Raw genomic sequence first — 9,466 nt, forward strand, 5'->3', positions numbered from 1 at the left:
ATTATTATTATTTAAAAATATATTTAATGATTTTTTTAAAATTTAAAAATTTTTTAAGAACAAATTTAATGTACCATTCAAAACAATAAAACAATCCTCTGATGAACGGATCATTAAAAAGAATGACATTGCTCATGCCTAATTCCACTAGAATGAAATGGAATCTACGTTCTTCATAAATTTCATGCATAGAAGCAAGAATCTCAAGTAATTGGAAATTTCACAGGGTGTTTGGTGCAACAATTGATATATCTGTTATTTTGTGTTTTCTCATTAGTATTAACTTTTTAAGAACAGAAATATTTTGTCTTTTCACTAAAATCTAACTTAAAAACATTTAAAACCAAAAGGTTCAGTAGGATAAAATCTTTCACAAAAATCTCCTCTTCTGCTTAAAGACATGAATTTTTACTGGACAGTAATGTTAATAAAATTTTCGAATTCAAAATCGTAATAAAAAAAAATGTCTTGGCTGCTTAAAAGGATAAATGCAGATTTTTCAGTAAATGCTCAAAGGGAAAAGATTATGATTCATCTTTCCGCTTGTCATACATCAGAACAAATGCCATGCCTTGCAATTTTCTTAAGATTACTTCCTAGCAGACTTAGATAAAATGAAAAGGTTTCTGAAAACACAAATCCTAACTGGAAAATTTTCTGCAAATAATTATTTTGCCTAATTCACCCTTGTGAATAAAGAATTAAATTAATATTCAAATATGAAAGGAACAAAAAAAAAGTGCTTTAAATGATTTTTTTTTATAATAACATATAGTTAGTTCTTATTTTTCACCAACTGAAGAAAACTGCCAAAACCATTAATTTTTTCACACATGTGTTTTAAAAGGCTTTTGGAGAAAGGCTTTAACAGAAATAAACTGAGATTTTTTTAAAAATTCTCTTTAAAAAAAATTATTATTTTTTTCATAAACGTTAGCAATTTGAAAAAAATTTCTGCAGACCCCAAAAAAATTTTCTGCTAACGCTGTTTGCGCATTCGTCTATATTATGCAAGACTGCTTCCTAGGATCTCTTAAAGATGTTAGTCCAGATAGGTTAGCAAGGAAGGCTTTTAATAACCTCAACAAAAAAAAAAAAAAAAAAATATATATATATATATATATATATATATATATATATACACACACAGTTGACTCTCTGTTTAACGACGCTCTATTTAACGACTTTCTCTATTTAAAGACGGCTTTTCATGGTCCCAAATGGTCCACTGTAGTGTTAAAAGCATTCTATTTAAGGACGCTTTCTACTTAAGGATGATTTTTCGTGGTCCTTTGAAAGTCGTTAAACAGAGAGTCAACTGTATATATATATCTTAAACGTACACAATAGCATGAATAATTTGTTGAAATTGTTAGATTTGTTGATATTGATAGTGAAGAATTTGTGGATAGTATCTTTTAGAGTTTATGTTATGATTAAAGAATTTATAGATACATGAAGATTTCACATTGAAATATTACAATCATGATTTCTTGGAAAACCAAAGTCGAACTTTCAATTTGAAAATGTTTCTGATTAGTTTTTCTGATTTTCGTTATCAATTTCCAATACTGCATTATTGTAATCATGTTTAACATAGGTTTTGAGTAATTGCTGAACTTGAAAAAAAAATTAATTAAAAAAAAAATAATTTTATCAGTACTATTTTTTGAGAAATAAGGAGAATTCTGATCTTAAATGTTTCATTAAAATATGCAAAGTGCTTCTGAGAACAATATTGAACATTAATACTTTTCATATTATTCTGCTGCTAGTAAAATGAACTCTTCAACAGGATTAAATAACAAATACAGTGAACACTAGCAAAGCCAAAGAAAAAAAGTTTAACCTAAGTATGAAACAACTCTTGTTTTTTTTTTTCTAACAACATAGTGCATTATATGCATCAAATTTTCTAGTAGAGACATAGATTCTAATAAATTTCATGTATATAACTATCAATTGTTGAACTTTTTAAAATTACACTCTGAATAATTATTCTCTCTTTATACAAATATATTTATTGTGCTTGTGATAAAGGGGTTTCTCTGCTGAAAAGTTTAGTTCTATGCTATAGACTGTCTCAGATATTTTTGCCTTTTTATTATAAAAAGCCTTAAACAAATGGGAACAGATATAATTGTATCTTATCTCAGTTAAGAATTATTGTATGTGTTTTTCATAAATAATGTATGCATAGCTGTAGAATATCATTACTTCGGGGCCATTATTTGGTATTTAATTTTTAAATATTGAACAATATGTTTTTGTTTCTTAGAAAAGCTCATACCTGAATTGTCTCTCAAAGCTAATGAAAATTTCTAAAGAACTTATTTTGCATTGGGTCATTCGATTCTATTTTAATTTCCTCCTTGTTAGCTGCATAGCCAGATAGCCTTATTCATTCTTTCCATTTCAGTGCGAATTTGCCAATGCTGCGATGTTTTCTGGAAAATATTTTGTATTTTGTTGTGTAGCTTGATCAATTGACGAATTGAATCTTTTTAATCCAAGATGTGTAGCAGTTTTTATTTTGATGCTTATATGTTAGAGATTTGAAATAGTACCTGATGTTATGATGCAAGTAGATACAATCTGGTGCTTTTGATGTTTTTTTTGTTAAAATTTTCCAAGTTACTCTTTTGTTTATGGTGGCTAATATGACTTTTACCAAAAGTTCCTGGGGAAGGGGTGATATCTCTCCCCCCCCCCTTGCGGGTTTTCACTGGTGGCTGATATTGGCACTAAAAGAGAACATTTTAGATTTTTATTTTTAGTTTAAAAGCTAACGTTTTACAATATTACGATTCACTTTCAGAGTAAAAATTTTATTTCTGTAGAACATTACTACAAAAATTACTGAATGTTTTTAGGAGGTGCTAATTTTTTATGTGTTGGAACTTCAAAGTCCTAATCATACTTAATTTGACTACACCAAACAATGGCCCTGATTATGCCAATTTTTTTAATACACTGATCATTCATTTTTCCTGTCTTATAGATAGCTTATGATGTGCTGTAACATTTCAGTTGAATTGCTAAATATATAAGAAATATCATGTTTGGTGTTAGTTTAATATGAAAGAGAGAAAACCCTTCTTTTATACATCTTTTCTGTGTCAAATCCATTATCCTCGCTAAATCTCTCCTCATTTCTGCACTTCTTCTTTCTCAGAGCATTGCACTAGCTGCCAATTCATTAAAGCATTTTAAAGGCAGGGTTCATAATTTTTTTTTAAATAAAAAAAATCGTTTTTTTTATTTAAATCAGAATTTTTATATAAAAGCTTCAAAAATTTGTAGTTACCTGTTAATTATTTTACATTTATAAACATAATATTTTTCATACAATAGATGAATCCATTCAGCTTACTTTTATAACTAAGATAAGTTTTCCAACTCTTCAATACATTTTAAAGATTTATAATTACGTTATAATACCTACTTAGGTAAGAAGGGATTTTGCTTTATGCTTTTGCAATAAACAAATATGCTTGGTAATAAGGTTTCCATCATCATGTATATTGTAGTGTATAAGAATATTCTGATCAAGTACTTTTCTTAACTATATTAGTGATGGTGTATAAGAAAAACTGCAAATTTGTGTTTGATTCTGTACTGAATTCAACTGTAATTTTGGAGTAAAAGCAGTATCGCAAGAGTGAAAATCTGTTTCACACACAGAAAGAGGGATCTACATAGTTTTGCTTGTTGAACTTAATATTGTATAATGCAGTGTAATTAAATTTAGAGCAACACATTCTAAAAATACAAAATTAATTTATAAAAATAAAAGAAACTGATCTTAATTGATGATTTTGTTAAATCATTTAAATCAAATCAACTGATTTTTAAAAAAAAAAATCACTTATATACAATACAAATACAAAACTGACAACCAGCAATAGGCTCTGGGCCCAGCTAGACTGGTCCTAGTTAATTTCACAATCCCCAGTGAAGATCAATGATCCTCTTAAAACTATCTACTCCTTTGCTCATTACCACCTCTTCCGGTAAGCTGTTCCAAGGTTCCACTATCCTGCTGTAATAATAATTTTTCCTTATATTCATGTTAGCCTGAGATTCAAATAGCTTAAAACAATGACCCCTTGTCCTGTTTTCAGTGCTAAACTTCAGCCCCGTAACATCTTTCATTTTAATAAATTTAAACAACTGAATCATGTCCCCTTGGTCTCTTCTTTGCTCAAGATTGTACATTTTTAGCCTTCTAAGTCTGGAATCATAGTCTAAATGAGAAAGTTCATTTATTAGCCTTGTAGCCCGCCTTTGAACCCTTTCCAATATATTAATATCTTTCTTAAGATAAGGAGACCAAAAACTTGATTTAAATCAACAAACCCTATTTAAAGGTATGATTGTCATGATCTCTCTTGTATTTAGCAATTCATTTTCAATCTCATTTGCAATAGATGTGATAGCTAAATATTTACTATAGCAATAAATGTAAGCTCTGACATGTGCTTGTGAATATTGCTGATACAAGCACTGCCATTGTTGGTGTATTTTTAAGTCTTTCAGTTAACAATCATTAATGAATTTAAGCCATATATTTTTGTACTATTGTGCATTTGACTATATTCTCTCATGCTTTTGCTTTATTACAAGTGTTTATGGGAACAAAATGATTTTGCTCAATGTGTCTTTAAGTAAGGCTTACTTACGGTCCTCATTGGAGAGATCAATATTTTATTGCAATTTGCTCATTTGTCTATTGTCTCTCTGCCAATGTTTGTTGTTTTAAATAATTTTGCAAAAATGCATCTGTCAAACAATAAAATGCTTTGTAAACTAGTATTTATGCATGTTTTGGATTAAAAAAATATTAGAATGAAAATTGTTAATTATGTGTATTATTATTTTTGTAAACATAATAATTTGTATAAACAACAACAGAAATTGTTCTGAGTGATAACATATTTTACTGTTGAAGATGTTGTTGATGTATGCTTTTTATACATTTCTTTTTAAATTTTAAGTAAAAAATTATAAACTGAACAAAATAATGTGGTCAGCCACATTTGAATTTTGATTACAGTGGAACCTGAGAAATCTGAACTAATTGGGGCTGAGCCATGTTGAGATTATTAGAAAGTTCGAATTTACCTGATGGTCTGTTCAAACCCTCATTATTAGCTCAATAGTGATCTGAAAAACTTTGTTTTTTAAGTCAATGGATATGGATAAGAAAGCAAATTTACCCCTGATAAGGCATGAGTGCCTAATTTGTCATCACGTCGTTATAGTAGCAGGAATGTCTTGTAAGTATGTCCTTTACATTAGAAGGAAGCACAAAACCCATTGCATTTATTTAATGTTTTTACATATCTGTCTGATGTCAGAGGTACCCCCCCCCCCCCTCTAAGGGCAAGGCAGCACCCCTCCCTCCAAAATGAGAAAAATACCCCTTAAAACAACCCCACCTAAAAATTTCGATGGCGCAGTCTGTGCCCTAGGCGGGCACCTCTGGAGACGTACAGCGTATATGTGATTCATACATTATATTCAAACGTTTGATAACGGTAGCTGTCTTTTTATAAAACCAACTTTGCTTTTAAATCATCTATCCATTTTTCCTTTTTTCAAATCTAATTTTAGGCCTTTACTTTATGAGCTGTTCAGATTTTCCAGTACTTTAGATCTCCGGAGTTCAAATTTCTAAGGTTCCACTGCACGGTATAAAACTTTTTCTTCCTTTTTATTAAAATTTCCCATGACAATGATAAGATTATTTGCAGGAGTTTTGAATTCCACTGCTGTTGTTGTTCTCACCATTTATTATTGTTAAATTTGAAGTTTTAGTTTTGTAATAAGTGTGAGCGTTGTACTGAATGTTGCTTTTCTCTTGACTATATTGTTATAGTTACTTACGAAGAACAAAAAGTTCATCTAGAACTAAACAAACCTACTTTTCTATACATCAAAATAGATTTTGTAACATTAGTTATCTAATTAGGCTTTGGCGCCAAGTGATTCCAATTGACCCCTTTCGATCAGTTGAAACAATTATTTCAAAACAAAACTGGTCTTCTTAATATAAAAAGAAGCTATGGATTGTTGTGAAAATTAAACCCAATTTGTTCTCTTAAATAGTTAGCTATTATATTTTAGTAAATTCCAACTGTCAAGACTCTTTATTATGAGAGTTTGTAGCATCCAAGCACAGGGCTTTGGTGTGTAGTATCTAAATGTAGAAAAAGTAAAGTGTAAAACGGAATTGTAATATAAAATTTCAAAATTGAGTGGATTTTAAAAGAAAAAAAGCAAAGGGAGAGCATGTTTTACAAACTGTTGTATACACACACTTGATTTTAAAATAGTAAATCATGAAATTGCACTGGTTTATTCTAGAGAAACATATATTTTTACTTTTTAATAATTGCCACACTAATATAAAAAAAATAATAATAAATTATATATATAATATTATATATATAATTTATAACTGTATATTTTAAAACTTCATAGAATGTACTTCAAATACTAAGCAATTTTTTAAAGAGCCTCCAGTTTCATCTTTGTTAGACATTTTCAGTCTGGCAGAATTCAGGATATTTGCTTATGAATTTCTATCAAAAGTGTTCCCCCACTTTTGATAGAAATTAGACCTTGAAACATGATAAAATTTCCTGTCAATATTTTGGCTTTTACTATAATGTCATAACTGCCAACTCTCCCTATTCGTTTGTGAGACTCCTGAACTAATGAAGTAAATCTCACAGGGTTCATACCCTATTTGGATGAAAGAATTCCATGACTTTCTCATGACTTCAATAAAAATTTTCATGACCAAATAAAAATTTCCAAGCAGTAAAATTACATCGCTGAAAAAGGCGAGCGGTTGCGACAGAAGTGGATGCAATGCGATTTAAAAATTCAGATTTCATTTTAGGATCGCTATTTTTTAACTTTTAATAGCTTTTATGTGCTATACTAATAAATCATTCAAGATTTCTAATGCTCTATTAGTTACTGTTACTTTTTCTTTGTCCAGGACATTTTTCCATGACTTGATATAAATTTCCATGACTTTGAATGAATTTTTCAATTTTACATGACTTTTCCAGGTCTGAAATTTTTTAATTTTTTTTCCATGACTTTCCAGGATTTCCATGACCCGTACGAACCCTGATCTCAGGGGTGTTTGTGATCCAAAAATTTTGGGATGACAACACATTCTAAAACTGAAAAATTATTGTGACTGATAAGAGAGAGAGAACCTCAAGTCTGCTTTGAAAAACTTTTTAAACCTCAACTTTTTAACTTCAAACAAATAATGATAGTATTCTTTTTTTTTCCAAATTTTGAATCCTGCCGGATTGCCGAATTTTGGGTCTTATACGGGAAGAACTCTCTACCTTTATTTTAAAAATCCCTTTTGCACTCAAATTTCTGATAAATTTATTCTTGTTAAGTTTCTTGAATTAAATGATTATGTCTCCATAATTTTCAGCTTTTAAAGTTGACAACTATGCTGTATTAATCTTTAATTACAGAATATGATCCTTAGAAGCTTTTAATATCCATGGTTAGTTTTTGAGAGGAAGGGATCTGCTGCAAATTAGAATTTAGTCAAGAGTTAAAGGGGATAAAGCATGAAAAAATATTGCAATTCCTGTTCTCCGATATACAATGTTAAAGGTATTTAAGAGTCTCTTTGACTTATTTTTATGAAATTCTGCATAACTTGACCATTACTTTTTTATTGTAACATACTTACAAATTACGAAAATGTTTCAATAATGTAATTATTGGATGTTTCCTATATTTTTATAATTAATTGTGGATAATTTTGCTAACTAATATGAAATATATATTGAAGTGGCTTCCTTGCTGCTGGATAAGTTCTTGATTTTCAATTTTCTGCATGTGAATTAGTTGAAGAGAATATATTTTACTTTAAACATTGTATGTGATAATATAGTTTTTGCTGTAATGTTGTTCTTGCTTTGAAAAGAATAGTTTTATAAGACAATAAGTATACATATTTTTTTAGAAGACTGGGACAAGTAGATAGTATTTCTAGCATGCCTGGTAGCTTTTAGTAGAATAATGCTAGTAGTGCTTATAACATATTCAAGTAGATATTTTTAAATGTTCCGGTTATACATCCCCCCCCCCCTTTTTGTTATCCATTTAATTGATAAATAAGGTGAAAACATTGTATTTTGTATTCAGTTACATAATATCTATATCCAAAGCTGGCCTGCCATAGAGAATTCAATTTCGACAAATTTAATTCTCTGTGGTGTTTTGCTTTATCTTTATTTTTTTTTGGTTCACATGTATATTTTGAAGCACTCGTCCTACTTTCTTCTTGCATAACCTCTCCAAAACTTTCTGTACAATTCTTCCTATTTATGGAACAGTAAAATTCCAGTCTTTTTTTTTCTTTTAAATATCTTTGGATGAGAGGGACTGGAAAACCAGAAGTGTCCACCTGGAGGGATCATGGCGCAGACATTGAAATTTTTAGGGGGAGATCTTTTTCTCTTTTTTGAGGAGTGTCTTTGTGGTATATTTAGAGGGCACCCCTGGGGAAACATAGTGTGTTTAGAATAATTAAAACACAAATTAAAGAGCAATATTTTAGGAAGATTTGTATAAAAATTTCACGTTGAGTGTTGGCAACCATTCAAGAGGAATATAGGACAATGTTGAAATAATATAACTCTTATGAGTCCAAAGAAATATATTTTAATCAGTACATTAACTTTTTTCAGTGAAAGCAGTTCCTTGTTAAAGCCAGTACAGAACAACATTGAATAACATTTAGTAAAGAATGTATCATAGTCGATTCTTTGTTTGATGACTTTATTAGTGATATTCTCTATTTAAAGACAATTTTTCATGGTCCTGGACCCTCCTAAGGACACATTCCACTAAGGAACAATTTCTTGTGGTCCTTTGAAAGTCATTAAATAGAGAATCAACTGTATTACTATTGTACCATAAAATCTTATGTAAAGAATCAGTTAATTATTTTCTAGTTTACCTATGTTTAATTTGTTTTGCTGTGTAGCTAAGTAATTCTTTATTTGCCTTCGCCCTTTTCTTATTGCAGATTAGTGTTAGAACTGGTTGAATGTAAAATTATTCTGTATTAAACTTGTTAGAGAGGTTTAAATTGAAGTTTAAAAGTATCTTGTTCAGCAAATTTTTGATCCGAACAACTGTACCAACTATTGCCAAGTAATCTTTTTGAGGACTTGAAAACAATTGAAAAATGGATTTAAATATCTTGAAAAATTTATGAACAATATTTCTAAAATACGAAATCTGCTAAACAAGCATTCAGTAAATAATATTTTCTAAATACTCATGTGCATTCAGATTGCAAAAAAGTAAATTAATTGATTAAAAAGTGTAAAATTATAAGAATTTTAAAGATTATTCATTATTATAATTAGAAGAAAAAATGTTGATAGATTTTCTTTACTGTTATATC

This window comes from Uloborus diversus, chromosome 8 (assembly GCF_026930045.1).
Source record: "Uloborus diversus isolate 005 chromosome 8, Udiv.v.3.1, whole genome shotgun sequence".
Classification (NCBI taxonomy): domain Eukaryota; kingdom Metazoa; phylum Arthropoda; class Arachnida; order Araneae; family Uloboridae; genus Uloborus; species Uloborus diversus.